Genomic DNA, 19,971 nt, shown 5'->3' with positions numbered 1-19,971 from the left:
ATCCCCTTGACGTACACACCGGATTTCCCTATTCTTTCGCATCACCCACCAAGTGCACCCAGGTCCTTGACCAAAAGCAATCCCACGGATGGGTTTTCCCTTGCCAGAGGCAGGAGTAACCCAGACTGTCTTCCCCAGCATATTTCTTATGTGCACGACAGGGACTTTATCTCCATCTACAGTACGTAAGAGTTTTGACTGGGCAGGGCCAGCTCGATTGAAAGATCCCCTGGTGTTGACTAACCAGGTGGCCTTTGCTAAATGTGTGTCCCAATGCTTGAATGTCCCACCACCCATTGCCCTCAGTGTTGTCTTTAGCAGTCCATTGTATCGTTCGATTTTCCCGGAGGCTGGTGCGTGGTAGGGGATGTGATAGACCCACTCAATGCCATGCTCTTTGGCCCAGGTGTCTATGAGGGTGTTTCGGAAGTGAGTCCCGTTGTCTGACTCAATTCTTTCTGGGGTGCCATGTCGCCATAGGACTTGCTTTTCAAGGCCCAGGATGGTGTTCCGGGCGGTGGCATGGGGCACGGGGTATGTTTCCAGCCATCCGGTGGTTGCTTCCACCATGGTGAGCACATAGCGCTTGCCCTGTCGGGTTTGTGGGAGTGTGATATAATCAATCTGCCAGGCCTCCCCATATTTATATTTCAGCCATCGTCCTCCATACCAGAGAGGCTTTACTCGCTTGGCTTGTTTGATTGCAGCGCATGTTTCACATTCATGGATAACCTGTGCAATAGCATCCATGGTTAAGTCCACCCCTCGATCACGAGCCCATCTATATGTTGCGTCTCTTCCTTGATGGCCTGAGATATCATGGGCCCACCAGGCCATAAATAATTCACCCTTATGTTGCCAGTCCAGATCCACCTGAGCCACTTCAATCTTAGCAGCCTGGTCCACCTGCTGGTTGTTTTGGTGTTCTTCAGTGGCCCGACTCTTGGGTACATGAGCATCTACGTGACGTACTTTTACAACCAGGTTCTCTACTCGGGCAGCAATATCTTGCCACAACGCGGCAGCCCAGATGGGTTTACCTCTGCGCTGCCAGTTGTTCTGCTTCCACTGCTGCAACCACCCCCACAGGGCATTTGCCACCATCCATGAGTCAGTATAGAGATAAAGGACTGGCCATTTTTCTCGTTCAGCAATGTCCAAGGCCAGCTGGATGGCTTTCACCTCTGCAAACTGGCTCGATTCACCTTCTCCTTCAGTAGTTTCTGCAACTTGGCGTATAGGACTCCATACAGCAGCCTTCCACCTCCGATGCTTTCCCACAAGGCGACAGGACCCATCAGTGAACAGGGCATATTGCTTCTCCTTTTCTGGTAGTTATACAGTGGGGCCTCTTCAGCACGCGTCACCTCCTCCTCTGGGGATATTCCAAAATCTTTGCCGTGACTTCATTCAGGCCACGATAGTCTACTGTTAGTCTCCACTCTCCATTGGGCTTTCGCACTGGCCATATGGGACTGTTAAAGGGTGAGCGAGTCTTGCTGACCACTCCTTGTCTCTCCAGTCGACGAATCAGCTTATAGATGGGAAGCAGGGAGTCTCGGTTGGTGCGATATTGCCGCTGGTGCACCGTTGTGGTAGCGATTGGTACCTGTTGTTCTTTGACCTTCAGCAACCCCACAACAGAAGGGTCCTCTGAGAGACCGGGCAAGGTGGACAGCTGTTTAGTTTCCTCCGTCTCCAGGGCAGCTATACCAAAAGCCCACCGGTACCCTTTTGGGTCCTTGAAATACCCTCTCCTGAGGTAGTCTATGCCAAGGGTGCACGGAGCCTCTGGGCCAGTCACAATGGGGTGCTTCTGCCACTCATTCCCGGTTAGGCTCACTTCGGCCTCCAATACAGTTAACTCTTGGGATCCCCCTGTCACTCCAGAAATCAGATGGGTTCTGCCCCTTCATAGCTTGATGGCATCAGGGTACACTGTGCACCGGTGTCTACGAGAGCCTTATACTCCTGTGGGTCTGATGTGCCAGGCCATCGAATCCACACAGTCCAGTAAACCCGGTTGTCCCTTTCCTCCACCTGGCCGGAGGCAGGGCCCCTCTAGTCCTGGTCATCATATTCGCTATCCACTTCTTGTAAGTATGAATCAGAAGTCCCTTTGTTAAGGTCGGAAAACTCATGTACCCGTGCCTGTAGGGCTGAGGTAGATTTTCCATCCTACTTCCTCATGTCCTCTCTGTGGTCACGCAGGTAAAACCACAGGGTGCCCCGGGGTGTGTACCCATGATGTCTCCTCTCTTGAGCAGAGGGACAGTTACTCCTAATGGCTGAGACACTGGCCCGTGCAGGTGGAGAACAGGACATATCCTCTTTGAGTTGCTGCACCTCCTGAGACAGTTTCTCCACAGCAGAGACGCAGGCCCGTAGGGAGGAAGAGAGACTTTCTTCATATTGCTGGAGTTGGCCAGCCAATTCATCCACCGTTTGTTCCTCTCCGTCTTTCCAGGTCATGATTGCCAATGAGTTTGCATGTGACGCTGGTGCGCTCCGTACCAACTTCCGCCACATGGGTCGGGTGCATTTGACTTCATCTGGATCTTTGGGTAACTGCTCGTTGTTCAGGTCATCATAAATCACCTCCAGCACGCCTAATTCCCTCAGGTACTGGATACCTCTCTCCATAGTGGTCCATTTGCCTAGGCGATATATAACATCTTCCTTGAAGGGATACCTTTCCTTCACGCCTGACAGGAGTCACCTCCAGAGGCTGAGGACTTGTGCCCCTTGTCCAATCGTTTTGTCAATGCCCCCTTCCCTAGAAAGGGATCCCAGCTGCTTGGCTTCCCTACCCTCTAATTCCAGGCTACTGGCCCCATTATCCCAGCATCAGAGCAGCCAGGTGACAATGTGCTCGCCTGGACGACGGCTGAAATCTTTCTGCATATCTCGCAGCTCACCCAGGGATAGGGATCGGGTGGTTACCATCTCATTTACGGGTTCTGCCTCTTCCTCCTCCTGTTCTCGTGATGGCCCTGGTTCATTTTCATCCCTTACTAAACGAGCTGATTTTCTTGTGCGTTTTCTTTTTTGTATAGGGGCGACTGATACCGGCGTGGGTTGGTTCTCTGTCGCAGGGGGCGGAGTAGCCGCCATGTCTGCCGTGGGGGGTGGGGTAGCCACAGGGCCTGTTGCTTTGTCATCAGCTGCAGAGGCGTTTTCTTCCCCTTGGGGGTTCTGAGTGGTGTTAAACAGGGCTCGGTAGGCGTGGGCCAGGCCCCAGCACATTGCAGTGATTTGTGTCTCCCTAGAATGGCCAGGGTGACAGCATACCTTTTCCAAATATTCTACTAATTTCTCAGGGTTCTGCACTTGCTCAGGGGTGAAGTTCCAAAACACTGGGGGTGCCCACCGTCCTAGGCATTTGCCCATGCTATCCCACTCACCCTGCCACTCATAACTATCCAGCCTTGGGGCAGATCTCTGCATGACATTCTTAAATTGCTTACTAACCTTGGATAAAACCAAAACAATATTCCCAAGGAGCACCAATAGATGTATCTTAACTACCCAGGGATGTTCAAGGTACTGACAAGTTATTTTAATGAAGGAGACGACATCATAGAGGAAGGTAGTGAGGGTGCCATTCTCTATTTCCTCCATAAAAAATCTCTCGGAGGAGAAGGTATAATTGCTAATGGTCTCCATGAGGTGGTACCCGAAATGCAGAAACGGCTTCATTACAAATCCCAAATACCAAATAACCCCCAATGCCAGCGTTTTAGTAACAAATCTCCCAGGCAAAACATCGTTAATCACTGCAGAGCACAGCAGACTACAAAACCCAACTCCAATCTTTAACAGGTACAGTAAAAACAAGAGCATGGTGTAGAACAAATTAATATGTTACCAGATATAAATTCCTTAATATGCTCTAGTTAATCTGTTGTTATCTCAACCCTTCGCTGCGCCACGTTGGCTGCCAAAAAGGAATGTCGTGGTTTAACCCCAGCCAGCAAATAAACCCCACGCAGCCGCTCACTCACCCCCCTCCTCCGGTGGGATGGGGGAGAGAATCAGGAGGGCACAAATAGGAAAACTCGCGGGTTGAGATAAAAACAGTTTAATAATTGAAATAAAACAAAGCAGAACAGTAATAATAACAATGAGAACAACAATAAGAGAATATGCAAAGCAGGCGATGCACAATGCAACTGCTCACCGACCGCTGACTGCATGTCACGAACGGGGGGGCGAGCCCCCCCACACCTGGTTTTTATACTGAGCATGACGTCACATGGTATAGAATACCCCATTGGCCAGCTGGGTCAACCACCCCGGCTGTGCTCCCCCTCCCGCCCCAGCTTGCCCTGCACGTGGCAGGGCATGGGAGGCCGAAAAGAGAAACCAAAAGTCTCTCCGGTGCAAGCACCACCCAGCAACAACCAAAGCATCAATGGGCCATCAACGCTCCTCTCATACCAAACCCAAAACACAGCACACCCCCCAAGCTACTGGGAAGAAAGTTAACTCTGTCCCAGCCAGAACCAGGACACCTAACATTTTAGAAAGCCATCTCATAAAGGTAAACATGTGTAAACTGATGGTGATTCTGCCTCGTGGTGGAAAGCTTATGCTACACAGTATCTCTAGATGTGTTGCAGGTATATGTTTTTGAGAACTTCATAACACAGGGTGCATGTGAGAAACACTGATGTAAATCTGTGCTAGTGACCTTTGGATAATGGTGACATGATCTGATTTTTTTTTTTAAATAAATTATTTGGTTTTGTATTTGCTTCTAATTGTGAGGAAATATGGATGACACCTTCCATAAGTAATGGATCTATAAATATTTCCTCTGGACTCTGTGCTCTTTGGGATTCCTCTTTGGGGTTGAGCCTCTAATAGCTTAAGTATTTCTTAAGCCCCCTGGGATGCGAGCTGCTTCATAAATACTGCTTGAGCTGGTTTGTTGAATAGTATTCCCTAAATGGTATTCAGGGTCTCTTCTAGTGTATTCATTCTTTATACTTGTTGCCTTGGATAACTAATGTACTTTGCCTAGAGTGCTTCCTGAAGATTTCTTATAGCAAGTGGAGGAAATACATAAGGGGGAAAAAAAACCCAACCCAACAAAAAAAAAACCAATACATGTTGCATGCTTGCTCTCTCGCTCTTCAAGAGGCAGTTTTGTTTTGCTGAGCTTTTAAGTATGTCAGACAGTCAAGACTTCTGCATTGTAAAGCTAAGAGTTGAATTGTAAAGGAATGTCACAAGTTGGTCTTTGTGGGCAAGACTGATGTTTTCTGTATCTGTCACCCTTACTTTCTAAACAGGGAATAACGTTTAGGAAGAGATTGTCTTCCTTCCTTCTCCCTGAAATGCCACTTTTCCACCCTCCTTTCTAGCAGCATTGTCTTATAATGAATAGTAAAATAGCCTATAGGGAAGTGAATAAACTATTTCCTGAAAAAATTATCAAATAACAACCAAACCTGGACTACAGGAAATGCTGTAGCTGAGACCAATAGTTTGTGTTAGAACAGTGTATGCTTTCAGATTAAGAAATAAAACTTTCTGTACTGTTGAAAGTCACTGCATGTGAAATCTTGTAACTTTTTTTTTTCTTTAAAAGGCTAGATGTTTGTTAGGGCTTTAGGGCTGACTCTTAAAAATATTTATTACTCTGACTGTTATTTGTTTGAATTAACTGAAGTGGAATACCTAAGTTGTCCTTATAAATTTCGTTCACATTGCTTGAAATCTGTGGGTTGTCTTTCATGCAAGGAACGTAAAGGAAAGCCTTGGTAACTTCTGCCTTGCCATCCTTTTTTTTTTTTTTCCTCTGTTTGCACAAGCAGAAGGTTTCTTGCAATCTGAGTATCAAATTCCCTCTATATTCAATTCAGCTCATAAAAGATAAACATTTTCCCTTTTTCCTAGGAGCCCTTTGAAGAAGGCTATGCAAATAGAGAAGAAGGAATGCCAACTGGGGAAGCAGTTGCCGCTTATATACCAGATAACAAAGGAGTAATCAAGTTTGGCTGGATAAAAGGTGTATTGGTAAGTTGATGTATTGTACTTCAGTTGCTTAAAAAGATATGATCTTTCTAATAGTCTTATCTTGTGTGGTGGGTTTTTTTTTTGTTGTTGTTTTTTCACATTTGTAGCCCAGTTTTGCTTAAAAAGACTTCTTGAATCTCTGAATTTTCCACTTCTATGGTTTGGAGAGATACTTGTCTCCCTTCTAGCCCTAATGACTGGCTAAAGCTTTTGCAGGATTGTATTGGGTTTATGTGGCAAGGTTTTGGGGGGGAGGGCTGCAGGGGTAGCCTCTGTGAGAAGAGGCCAGGTGCTGTCCTGTGCTGGACACAGCCAGTTCCAGCTGGCTCCGCAATGGACCCACTGCAGGCCAAAATTGAGCCAATCGATGAAGCTGGTGGTGCCTCTGAAAACATATTTAAGAAAGGGCAAAATGCTGCACAGTGTGGGAAGGGAAGTGTGAGAAACAGTTATGTGAATGTCAAGGTTGGAGAAGAAGGAGAGGGAGGAGGTGCTCCAGCTGCTGGAGCAGGTATTTCCCTGCAGCCCATGGAGGGGACCAAGCCAGAACAGGTGGATATTCCCTGAAGGAACTGTGGTCTGTGGAGAGCTCATGCAGGACCAGGTTCTCCTGACAGGAACTGTAGCCTGTGGAGGACTCATGCTGGAGCAGGGGAAAAGAATGAGGGGGAAGGAGTGGCAGAGATGAATTGTTACAAACTGACTGTAATCTCCCATTTCCCATCCCACCTGTGATGCTTGGGGGGGAGGAGGTAGGAGAGTTAGGAATGGAGTGAAGCTGAGCCTGGGAAGAAGGGGGGTGGGGTGGGGGGAAGGTGTTTTTAGTTTTGTCTTTGTTTCTCATCATTCTACTCTATTTTTTAATTGGCAAAAAATTAAATTAATGTTCCCTAAACTGAGCCTGTTTTGCCTGTGATAGTAATTGGTAAGTGATCTCTCTGTCTTTATCTCAACCCATGAACTTTTCCATCTTATTTTCTCCCTGCCTCCTGTTGAGGAGGGGGAATGAGCGAGCAGCAGCTGGGTGGGTGTCTGGCAGCTTGCCAAGGTCAACCCACTACAAGGTTTGATACCATACTCTCTAGGTAATACTGAAACCAACTGCTAATCTTTTGTCTAAATTTTGTACAATGCAAACTCTTACCTTGTTGAGGATTAAGAACTTAAATTACAAGGATAAAAAGCATAAATAACATTCTTCCCCTCCCCCCCAGTGTGCAGCTGTATTATAAGATACACAAGTTTCAGGAACAGGAAACTGGATTTTTTTTGTGTGGTTTGTTTGTTGGTTTTGTTTGGGGGTTTTTTGGGGGTGGGGTGGGTAGGGTTTTGGTTTTTGTTTGGGGTTTTTGGGGTGGTGGGTTGTGTGTGTGGGTTTTATTTGTGGAGTTTTTTTTGGTTTTTTAATAAATATATTTAGGAGGGTATCACTTTAGTGCTTGGAAGACAAATAGTGGAAGATCTGAACTGGGGTTCTAAGACTGTTGGAGATCTCACAATCTTATTTTTAGTGATGTATTCTTGTGGTGGGTTGACCTTGGCTGGATGCCAGGTGCCCACCAAGCCGCTCTATCACGCCCCCTCCTCAACTGGACAGGGGGAGGAAAATATAAAAAAAGGTTTGTGGGTTGAGATAAGGACAGGGAGATCACTCACCAATTACCATCACGGGCAAAAAAACAGACTCGACTTGGGGAAATTAATTTATTACCAATCAAAATCAGAGTAAGGATAACGAGAAATAAAACCAAATCCTAAAACACCTTCCCCCCACCCCTCCCTTCTTCCCGGGCTCAACTTTACTCCCGAATTCTCTACCTCCTCCCCCTGAGCGGCACAGGGGGGCGGGGAATGGGGGTTGCGTTCAGTTCATCACGTTGTCTCTGTTGCTCCTTCCTCCTCAAGGGGAGGACTCCTCACAGTCTTCCCCTGCTCCAGCGTGGGGTCCCTCCCACGGGAGACAGCTCTCCATGAACTTCTCCAACGTGAGTCCTTCCCATGGGCTATAGTTCTTCACAAACTGCTCCAGCGTGGGTCCCCCACGGGGTCACAAGTCCTGCCAGCAAACCTGCTCCAGCGTGGGCTCCTCTCCACAGGTTCACAGGTCCTGCCAGGAGCCTGCTCCAGTGGGGGCTTCCCATGGGGTCACAGCCTCCTTTGGGCACATCCACCTGCTCCGGCGTGGGGTCCTCCACGGGCTGCAGGTGGATATCTGCTCCACCGTTAACCTCCATGGGCTGCAGGGGGACAGCCTGCCTCACCATGGTCTTTACCACAGGCTGCAGGGGAATCTCTGCTCCGGCGCCTGGAGCACCTCCTCCCCCTCCTTCTTCACTGACCTTGGTGTCTGCAGAGTTGTTTCTCTCACATATTCTCACTCCTCTCTTCTGACTACTGCTGGTGTTGCACAGGTTTTTTTCCCCCTTCTATAATATGTTATCACAGAGGTGCTACCACCATCACTGATTGGCTCAGCCTTGGTCAGTGGTGGGTCTGTCTTGGAGCTGGCTGGCATTGGCTCTCTCAGACATAGGGGAAGCTTCTGACATCTTCTCACAGAAGCCACCCCTGTAGCCCCCCTGCTACCATAACCTTGACATGCAAACCCAATACATTTAATCAAACTTAAAGTTATCTAAACTAAAGAATCTATTTTTGAGGAAACAATTTGAGAAGCAGTGAGGAAAGACTGTCTGAATTATCAGACAATAATAAAAACTGAAATGAAGAATTAGTGGAAGTGACTGCAGATATGTAAAATGTCTGTTTTATTGTCTTAGGTACGATGCATGTTAAATATTTGGGGTGTGATGCTCTTCATCAGACTATCGTGGATTGTAGGACAAGCTGGGATAGGTATGTGTACTATAATTTTATTTTAGTGACGCTTGAATATGTGATCCAAAAGAGGTGTTGATCCTGAGCTTGTTGTTAGACAGGGGCAGAAAATGACCTTAATATTTCTGATATTTCACCCTTATAAAAACTTTAAGCAGTATGAATTTACTTAGACTTTTTCATTTAGCGACAAGATTTATAATTTAAAATTGACATATGTAGGTCTTCAATAAACTGTACAGATAAACTTTCTGATCTCCAATTATTAAAATCTGCATATAGACTGTGTAGTATATAAATAATTTTCTTTAAAGGCTTAACTTAGCACTGGACTGCAAAAAATCTCTCATCTGCAAAGGGCATATGTTCCCTTGAAAATGCTAGGATGCAGGTTTTACCTTGCTGATTAAAGATTATGCTTATCCAGTCTGATAACTCTTGTTTATATCTAGGAGACTTTACTGTACTAGAGAGGAGCAAAGAAACCTTTTGCTTGAATGTGCAGAGCCGCATACAGTAAAACTGTATCAAATTTGCAAGACTTTCTTTAAAGAAAATTAAGTTGAAGGTTTGTACATCTTAATACTGCTGGACATACGCTTTTTTTCCTCTCTTTCAAAAGGTCTGTCTGTCGTAGTTATTGCAATGGCCACTGTTGTGACAACTATTACAGGACTGTCTACTTCAGCAATAGCTACAAATGGGTTTGTAAGAGGAGATAAAGCTGCTTTCATAAACCTTTTAAAGTATTTTGTCATCGCTCTGAAGTGTACACTTCAGATGGAGTCTCTAATTTCTTTTCTGTTTTCTTTTAGCATGGGGGGAAGAAAAATCAATGGCAATATGGGTAAAGAGTAAGGAAGAGTTAGTTTTCTGAGGAGCGGAGTCTTCCTAATTTTCTGTATTTGACTAAACACTAATGTAACTAATGAAAACCCAGTCATTTCTCTAGTTATTTGATTTGGCTAATGGCTTGCTTCTCCATTGTGGGAGAAGCATTATCTATTTTTAATTTTTGGAATATAAACCCTTTCAGAGTGACCTGTCCAGGAATGAATAGGGTCTTGATATTCTCCTGCATCTGCATTGGTTGGGCAAGAGCATGTGTGCGTGCTCTTATGTGTTTGTGTCCTGTGAAATAAAGCTTACTAATTAAGAAATACATCCTGTAATAAGACAAGCTATATCTATATGAGAACATACAAAAAGACACATTCTAGTTCTATTGTGAAGATTTTGTAAAAATCTGCTTTGAAAAGAGATTCTCCAAACTCTTGATTATCTCCAAGTTTTCTGAGGATGATGGTTTTTACTCGCTTTCATGGTTTATGTGCTGTTGTCAGCAATTTTGTACTTACAAAATAGTTCTGTAAATGGCCAGCGCCTATAACATGCTCAAACTGCTTCATGACATTATAAGACAGCTATGAGTAGAAATTGTGGCAGGGTTAAAATAGAAGCAGTTGATGTTGATGATGCTTATCCAGTCTTCATAAGATTTTCATATAGTTTTAAACTCCCTCCCCCCCTCCTTTTTTTTTTTTTTTTAATTTTTATTAGGAGGAGCACATTACTTAATTTCCAGAAGTTTGGGACCAGAATTTGGTGGTGCCATAGGTCTAATTTTGCATTTGCCAATGCTGTTGCAGTAGCAATGTATGTTGTTGGTTTTGCAGAGACAGTTGTGGAGCTGCTCAAGGTAAATGAACCATATTGATTGTATTGAGTACCCTGTCCTTTATGCCAATTTGAGCTATCATTTAATGGCACTGTGCATTATAGTTTAAAGGCATGGAATGAGGTACAAAGTTACTACTATTATACTGGTGAACTACTGCTTTAATTCGGTAGGTTTTTGATATAAAACAGACTATCATTGGTGTCTAACTGAAACTTCTTACACTGTTCATCTCCCTGAAAAGATAAAATGCAAAATCTATGGTAAAGTCCAAGCTGGAAATGGAGATGGAGAGTTGAAGGATAGATACACAATGTAAAATCATGAGTTCTTAATGCTAAGATTCTTATTAGTGAGCTATTTTTTTGGAAGTAATAGTAGTTTATATTAAGCCCCTTTTCAAAGGGGTTCTGCTTATTAAAAATAATTCCTTAAAATAACACAACCAAATGTTGTTTGTCTGCTAGAATTTTTTTAAATTAAATGTAACACTGAGAACTTGATCATTCTCTTCTTAGATTGGGAAGAAGCCCGGAACGCATTAAAATAATTGAGAGTAATGGTGAATAACAAGGAAAATTATATGTATAGATGTAACATGGTAGCTGTTTCCTTGTCAATTAATTTAATTATCTGACAGTTGAAGACAAGTCATCCTCTTTGAGGATGGGTTATGAAGAAAAATGATAATTTCCATTTAGAATGATTCAGTGACTTAAAACAAGGCAAAACCCAAAGTATTTGTTTGTGCCCGTACAGGGAACTTAACCTCTATACCACAAACTTGCTTATTTTAACTTTGTTAACAAATTTTAGACAATAAAATTCTATTCTGCAGCAGGGGAAATAAATACTTGACAAAGTATATGACTGTGTACTCATTTGTTAGGAAAATGGAACAATGATGGTTGATGAAATGAATGACATCAGAATCATAGGAGCTATCACAGTAGTTCTATTGCTGGGTATTTCCGTTGCAGGAATGGAATGGGAAGCCAAAGTAAGCAACTATCATTTCTCTTTTATTCTCTGGTTCATATATTTGTCTATATTCTCTACCTCAGCTGGTTGATTTATGTTTTATGATCAATTTAAGGAGGATGTTAAGGTACTTGAATGCGTCCAGAGGAGGGCAACAAAGCTGGTAGAAGGGCTGGAAGGCATGTCCTGTGAGGAGCAGCTAAGGACTTTGGGTTTGTCTAGTTTGGAGAAAAGGAGGCTGGGGGGTGACCTCATTGCTCTCTACAGCTTCCTGAGGAGGGGAAGTGGAGAGGGAGGTGCTGATCTCTTCTCCCTGCTATCCAGTGATAGGACGCCTGGGAATGGTTCAAAGCTGCGCCAGGGGAGGTTCAGACTTGACATTAGGAAGCATTTCTTTCCCGAGAGTGTGGTCAAACACTGGAACAGGCTTCCTAGAGAGGTGGTCGATGCCCCATGCCTGTCAGCGTTTAAGAGGCATTTGGACAATGCCCTTAATAACATGCTTTAACTTTTGGTCAGCCCTGAAGTGGTCAGGCAGTTGGACTAGATGATCGTTGTAGGTCCCTTCCAACTGAACTATTCTATTTTTAATATAGTTATATTTAGCGCGCTCAGTGTTGCATACATGGTAGGTTAGCAGTCAAGTAGTGGACAATTTTTATATAATAGCTCCTTGTCTAGCCACTAGCATGTGTAGATCTGGACAGGTCTTAGATAGCTTTGTTGCACTGGAAGCTTAAAGGTCTCTAATACCCTTAGAAAACAGCATAATCCACTGTTGATGGTAGTGTGTCAAGAAGGTTAACAGTATTATGTTCTTTGAGACAATTAGAAAAGAACAAGATAAAGGTAAGAGTTTTAACATGGGAATTTTCTGACTGGGAGCTTCAAATGAGCTCTGTGGTTGGAAAATACATGGCTGCTGCTGAAGCCAATCTGAAGTTATGTAGCTACTGCTAACTGAAAACCAGTGTTCTTACCTTTCTTTGCACTCTTGTGTTTATACTTTCATTTGGAACAACCAGTACTATACCCAGCATGGAAGAGGATTGTGAACATGTGGTGGTGGTGAAAGTAGTGATGTGCAGGAAGGAAAACCTACTTTCCCCATCTCGTTGTGGCTACGTGGTCTTAGATCAACTCTGTTTGTGGAAACAAACACATACAGATCATAGGATACATCAATGTAGAAGTAGTGTTAGTCTTCTGCTCTTTATTATTGGGTGGTCTAGCTTGCTCACTGTTTTCTGCACCTGGTAGACTTTTTCTGTATACCCTTCCATAGTGTGTTCACTTGCTGCTTTTATTTTCAAATAATTAAGAGCCTCACTTGATCTCCCTTCCCATTTGATATTTGGGTCACAACTGCTGCTGTTTTCTGCAGTGAGAGGTAACTGAAGGGAGCTTCTTAATGTACATGTTATAACTGTTTCTTATGCTCCTGCCCCAAGATGATGATCTTCATAATTCAGACTAAAGGGGTTTTGTATGGGGGGGAGGTGGTGTTGGTGTTGCTTACAGCCCTAGTAATAGGGATTGTAGAAAAAGGAAGTGAAGCTAAATGCATTACTTGAATCTACAACCAAGGAGGAAAGAATCTACAGAAATTAACTTTGGCATATACTTTTAAATTGAACAGCATGCTTCTGTAAAATTATTTACCTTTCTCAGGTAGTCCTTTGCTGTCTGTAATTTCATTTTGTAATGGTATCTGTATGCACCCAACTCTGGACAGTGTTGTGCTCCTTAATTTTAACCACTTAATTTTTGCTTTGAAGGAATTAGTTGTTAGTGACCCTCTGGCCACTGTAATTTAAAATCTCTAGAAATTTCTTGCTTTTGCAAGAACAGTTCTATAACAATAGCTTACATAGAAATATCCCTATTGTTTAATGTCTCTGTATCAAACCTGAACTTTGGTATCACTGCAGCCTCTTCCTTATTAGGAAATTTGTAACTTCTTTTTGGCTCAATGTAAACATCAAGTCACAGAAACCAAGCCAACAAGCCATGGAAGAAGGCAGGTAGGAGCTACAGTAAATAACTGAACCTCTCAAACAAGCACTTTGTATGGGTTAACATGCAGCTTAGCATAGCAAAACTATTATCAAGAGGAAAGCATTTGTTTTATCTATAATGTTCTCCTAAGCCTTCCCCAAGACCTGGAGAATGCCTTGGAAAACCGGACAAGGGGAATCTATAATAATGCCTCTTAAGTAGACCTAAAAGCTTATAAGTAAATATTGGTTTTCCAGGCAAGTGTGCAAGCATTCCAAAATTACTTTTCAGAGTTTCTGTTCTCTTACCACTCAACTCTGTGTTGAAGTCTTAGGAGCCCGTTCTTTCTAATGTCTGAGACTTTCCAGTGTAAGGAAGAGATTTAGAAAACACTTGCCTCATGGAGAACCCTAGGTCCATTAGTGAATAAATCCATCTGGGACAATTGCTCTGTGGTAACTTCATGTTGAACTCTATCTTTTTGGACTTACTGAAGACTTCTGTCAGAACCCAGCTGCATCCTTGTACCTCTCACCTCTTCTACTGTAGGTTTGGCAAAGGAGAGATCTCAACATGATGCACGAACTGGTTTCTTCAGGTGGTCTTCTAACTACTATTGGCTGTCATGCTCTATTTATCTCTATACTACCCTGTTTTACATGTGAGGCTGTGTAAACTGAAAAATTTCAGTTCATTTTGTAATAATCAGCAATGCTATAGTGCTATTGTATATTAAGTTCTGATTCTAGGCCTGAAAAAGTCAGGTTACAAATAGTTTTTCCTGAGACTTTGGCATATGCCTCTATGGGAAATAAAATAACTCAGATAATAGGACAGTGTGGTTGCTCATTTAAATATAAAACCTGAACAATCTTGATCATAGAATCATAAAATGGTTTGGGTCAGAAGAGACCTTCAAAGATCATCTAGTCCACCCCCCCTGGGCAGGGACATCTTTCACTTGATCAAGTTGCTCAAAGCCCCGTCCAAGCTGGCCTTGAACACTTCCAGGGATGGGGCATCCACAACTTCTCTGGGCAACCTGTTCCAGTGTCTCACCACCCTTGTTGTAAAGAATTTCTTCCTTATTTCCAATCGAAATCTACCCTCTCTCAGTTTAAAACTGTTACCTCTTGTTCTGTCGCTACAGGCCCTGGTAAAAAGTCTCTATCTTTCCTATAAGCCCCCTTTAAGTATTGAAAGGCTGCAATAACGTCTCCCTGGAGCCTTCTCTACTCCAGGCTGAACAACCCCAGCTCTCTCAGCCTTTCTTCATAGGAGAGGTGTTCCAGCCCTCTGATTGTTTTTGTGGCCCTCCTCTGGACCCGCTCTAACATGTCTTTCTTGTACTGGGGACCCCAGAGCTGGATGCAGTACTCCAGGTGGTACTCACAAGAGTGGAGTAAGAGGGGGAGAATAACCTCCCTCGACCTGCTGGCCACGCTTCTTTTGATGCAGCCCAGAATTTGGTTGGTTTTCTAGGCTGCAAGGGCACACTGCCAGATCATGTCCAATTTTTCGGCCACCAGTATCCCCAAGTCCTTCTCTGCAGGGCTGCTCTCAATCCATTCATCCCCCAGTCTGTACTGATATTGGGGACTGCTCCAACCCAGGTGCAGGACCTTGCCCTTGGCCTTGTAGAACTTCATGAGGATCGCACAGGCCCACTTCTCCAGCCTGTCAAGGTCCCTCTGGATGGCATCCCTTCCCTCTAGAGTATCAACTGCACTACCCAGCTTGGTGTCATCTGCAACCTTGCTGACGGTGCACTCAATCCCACCTACCTATGTCATTAATGAAGATATTAAACAGTATTGGTCCCAGTACGGACCCTTGAGGGACACCACTCGTTACTGGTTTCCATTTGGACATTGAGCTGTTGACTGTAACTCTTTGGATGCAGCAATCCAGCCAATTCCTTATCCATCTAATAGTCCATCCATCAAATCCATATCTCTCCAATTCAGCAGTAAGAATGTGGGGGACCGTGTCAAAGGCCTTACAGAAGTCCAGGTAGAGGGCATCCGTAGCTCTTCCCTTGTCCACTGATGCAGTCCCTCCATCGTAGAAGGCCACTAGAGTAGTCAGGCATGATTTGCCCTTGGTGAAGCCATGTTGGCTGTCTCAAATCACCTCCCTGTCTTCCATATGTTTTGAAATGTCTTCCAGGAGGATCTGCTCCATGATTATACCGGGCACAGAGGTGAAGCTGAATGGTTGGTCATTCCCAGGGTCCGCCTTTTTAAAAATGAGTGTGATATTCCCTTTTCTCCAGTCACTGGGGATTTCAACTGACTGCCATGGCTACTTCTCAATGCCTAAATTTATCATTATTCACACTTTTGAGGTCTTGGATAGTTTAAAATACTTCATTTTGTTGGTACTGTAGAATTTGTGATGGTTTTGTCCATATACTAAAATTGGAACGATACAGAGAAGATTAGCATGGCCCCTGCGCAAGGATGACACGCAAATTCGTGAAGCGTTCCATATTTTGTATCCACTCCTTATTCCATACCATTTACGTTATGCTTAGGTCTCACATTTTTCGATACATTTCAATTAACCAACACTATCTTTCTTTTTATATATATATATATATGCATGCACACACAGATATCATTCCCTTAGTCTATGGACTATCCCTTTAAAATGTCCATTGAGTTCATTTAGTCCATGACGTTGGGCTCCATCTGTCATAACAGTCTTTCAGGGCCGGAGAGATGGTGTGTGGTGTTGGGCTGTTGCATCCTGAAGCCAGTTCTCATTTCGGTACTGCTGCACTCGTCCGGTTCTATCATCGTTGCACTTTGCTCGGTTTCATCGGACTTAGTTCATTCTTCATTAATCTGGGTGATTTTCACTGCTATACCATTGATAGCAACCATAGAAATAATGATATACAATATCATATAACAATTGAAGTCATAAAATTCAGTTCATTGGCTATTTTCACCCAAAATCAAATCCCCTTGAGGTACACACCGGACCTCCCCATCCTTTCGCATCACCCACCAAGTGCACCCAGGTCCTTGAGAAAAAGCAATCCCACGGATGGGTTTTCCCTTGTCAGAGGCAGGAGTAACCCAGACTGTCTTCCCCAGCATATTCCTTATGTGCACGACAGGGACTTTATCCCCCTCTACAGTACGTAAGGGTTTGGATTGGGCAGGGCCAGCTCGATTGAAAGATCCCCTGGTGTTGACTAACCAGGTGGCCTTTGCTAAATGTGTGTCCCAATGCTTGAATGTCCCAGCACCCATTGCCCTCAGCGTAGTCTTTAGCAGTCCGTTGTATCGTTCGATTTTCCCGGAGGCTGGTGCATGGTAGGGGATGTGATAGACCCACTCAGTGCCGTGCTCTTTGGCCCAGGTGTCTATGAGGGTGTTTCGGAAATGAGTCCCGTTGTCTGACTCAATTCTTTCTGGGGTGCCATGTCGCCATAGGACTTGCTTTTCAAGGCCCAGGATGGTGTTCTGGGCGGTGGCATGGGGCACGGGATATGTTTCCAGCCATCCTGTGGTTGCTTCCACCATGGTGAGCACATAGCGCTTGCCTTGTCGGGTTTGTGGGAGTGTGATATAATCAATCTGCCAGGCCTCCCCATATTGATATTTCAGCCATCGTCCTCTATACCAAAGAGGCTTTCCTCGCTTGGCTTGCTTGATTGCGGCGCACGTTTGACATTCATGGATAACCTGTGCAATGGCATCAATAGTCAAGTCCACCCCTCGATCACAAGCCCATCTATATGTTGCACCCCTTCCTAAATGTCCTGATGTGTCATGGGCCCACCAAGCTATAAATAGCTCACCCTTATGTTGCCAGTCCAGATCCACCTGAGCCACTTCAATCTTAGCAGCCTGGTCCACCTGCTGGTTGTTTTGGTGTTCTTCAGTGGCCCGACTCTTGGGTACGTGAGCATCTACGTGACGTACTTTTACAACCAGGTTCTCTACTCGGGCAGCAATATCTTGCCACAATGCGGCAGCCCAGATGGGTTTACCTCTGCGCTGCCAGTTTTTCTGCTTCCACTGCTGCAACCACCCCCACAGGGCATTTGCCACCATCCATGAGTCAGTATAGAGATAAAGGACTGGCCATTTTTCTCGTTCAGCAATGTCCAAGGCCAGCTGGATGGCTTTCACCTCAGCAAACTGGCTCGATTCACCTTCTCCTTCAGCAGTTTCTGCAACTTGGCGTATAGGACTCCATACAGCAGCTTTCCACCTCCGATGCTTTCCCACAAGGCGACAGGACCCATCAGTGAACAGGGCATATTGCTTCTCATTTTCTGGTAGTTTGTTATACAGTGGGGCTTCTTCAGCACGCGTCACCTCCTCCTCTGGGGATATTCCAAAATCTTTGCCTTCTGGCCAGTTCCTGATCACTTCCAAGATTCCTGGGCGACTGGGGTTTCCCATTTGGGCCCATTGTGTGATCAGTGCGACCCACTTACTCGACGTAGCATCGGTTGCATGATGTGTAGAGGGGACCCTCCCTTTGAGCACCCAGCCCAGCACCGGCAGTCGGGGTGCCAGGAGGAGCTGTGCTTCAGTGCCAACCACTTCCGAAGCAGCTCGAACCCCTTCATATGCTGCCAATATCTCCTTCTCAGTTGGAGTGTAGCGGGCCTCGGATCCTCTGTATCCCCGACTCCAGAACCCTGAGGGTCGACCTTGAGTCTCCCCTGGTGCTTTCTGCCAGAGGCTCCAGGTAGGACCATTCTCCCCAGCTGCGGTGTAGATCACATTCTTTACATCTTGTCCTATCTCCCGTTTAATTTGTTCAAAGGCTTGTTGTTGCTCAGGGCCCCATTTGAAGTCATTCTTCTTCTGAGTCACTTGATAGAGAGGGCTTACGATCAGGCTGTAATCTGGAATATGCATTCTCCAAAAGCCCACAACGCCCAAGAAAGCTCATGTTCCTTTTTGCTAGTTGGTGGGGACATGGCTGTTATTTTGTTGATCACATCCATTGGGATCTGACGGCGTCCGTCCTGACATTTTATTCCTAAATACTGGATCTCCTGTGCAGGTCCCTTGACCTTACTTTGTTTTATGGCAAAGCCGGACCTCAGAAGGGTTTGAATTATTTTCTTCCCTTTCTCAAAAAATTCTTCTGCTGTGCTGCCCCACACGATGATGTCATCAATGTATTGCAGGTGTTCCGGAGCCTCACCCTGTTCCAGTGCGGTGTGGATCAGTCCATGGCAAATGGTAGGGCTGTGTTTCCACCCCTGGGGCAGTCGATTCCAGGTGTACTGGACGCCCCTCCAAGTGAAAGCAAACTGTGGCCTGCACTCTGCCGCCAAAGGGATGGAGAAGAAGGCATTAGCGATATCAATTGTGGCGTAACACTTGGCTGCCTTTGACTCCAGTTCGTATTGGAGTTCTAGCATGTCCGGCACGGCAGCACTCCGTGGCGGCGTGACTTCGTTCAGGCCACGATAGTCTACTGCTAGTCTCCACTCTCCATTGGACTTTCGCACTGGCCATATGGGACTGTTAAAGGGTGAGCGAGTCTTGCTGATCACTCCTTGGCTCTCCAATCGACGAATCAGCTCATGGATGGGGATCAGGGAGTCTCGGTTGGTGCGATATTGCCGCCGGTGCACCGTTGTGGTAGTGATTGGTACCTGCTGTTCTTTGACCTTCAGCAACCCCACAACAGAAGGGTCCTCCGAGAGACCGGGCAAGGTGGACAGCTGTTTAGTTTCTCCGTCTCCAGGGCAGCTATACCAAAAGCCCACTGGTACCCTTTTGGGTCCTTGAAATACCCTCTCCTGAGGTAGTCTATGCCAAGGGTGCACGGAGCCTCTGGGCCAGTCACAATGGGGTGCTTCTGCCACTCATTCCCAGTCAGGCTCACTTCGTCCTCCAATACAGTTAACTCTTGGGATCCCCCTGTCCCTCCAGAAATACAGATGGGTTCTGCCCCTCTATAGCTTGATGGCATCAGGGTACACTGTGCACCGGTGTCTACGAGAGCCTTATACTCCTGTGGGTCTGATGTGCCAGGCCATCGAATCCACACAGTCCAGTAAACCCGGTTGTCCCTTTCCTCCACCTGGCCGGAGGCAGGGCCCCTCTAGTCCTGGTCATCATATTCGCTATCCACTTCTTGTAAGTACGAATCAGAAGTCCCTTTGTTAAGGTCGGAAGTGGAATCAGCCCTTCTACTCTGTCTGGAGAACTCACTGGACACTGGAGCAGCAGTTTTCCTGGAAGAACCCCCTTGTGTGGTTGTTTTTCCTTGCAACTCATGTACCCGTGCCTGTAGGACTGAGGTAGGTTTTCCATCCCACTTCCTCATGTCCTCTCCGTGGTCACGCAGGTAAAACCACAGGGTGCCCCGGGGTGTGTACCCACGATGTCTCCTCTCTTGAGCAGAGGGACCCTTACTCCTAATGGCTGAGACACTGGCCCGTGCAGGTGGGGAGCAGGACATAT

The 19,971-nt window shown here is 45.4% G+C and overlaps 2 pseudogenes; both read left to right on the top strand.

Annotated features, from left to right (window-relative positions):
* The first annotated feature begins 4,549 nt into the window (after positions 1-4,549).
* The window catches only part of LOC142075051 (solute carrier family 12 member 2-like), a 40,569-nt pseudogene continuing 25,147 nt past the window's right edge, over positions 4,550-19,971 (top strand).
* LOC142075150 (U6 spliceosomal RNA) lies at positions 15,919-16,016 on the top strand (annotated as a pseudogene).

The sequence above is a fragment of the Calonectris borealis genome, chromosome W (assembly GCF_964195595.1).
Source record: "Calonectris borealis chromosome W, bCalBor7.hap1.2, whole genome shotgun sequence".
Taxonomy (NCBI): Eukaryota; Metazoa; Chordata; class Aves; order Procellariiformes; family Procellariidae; genus Calonectris; species Calonectris borealis.
Note: the sequence above shows the minus strand (reverse complement) of the source record. Positions and strands in the feature narration are given on the sequence as shown.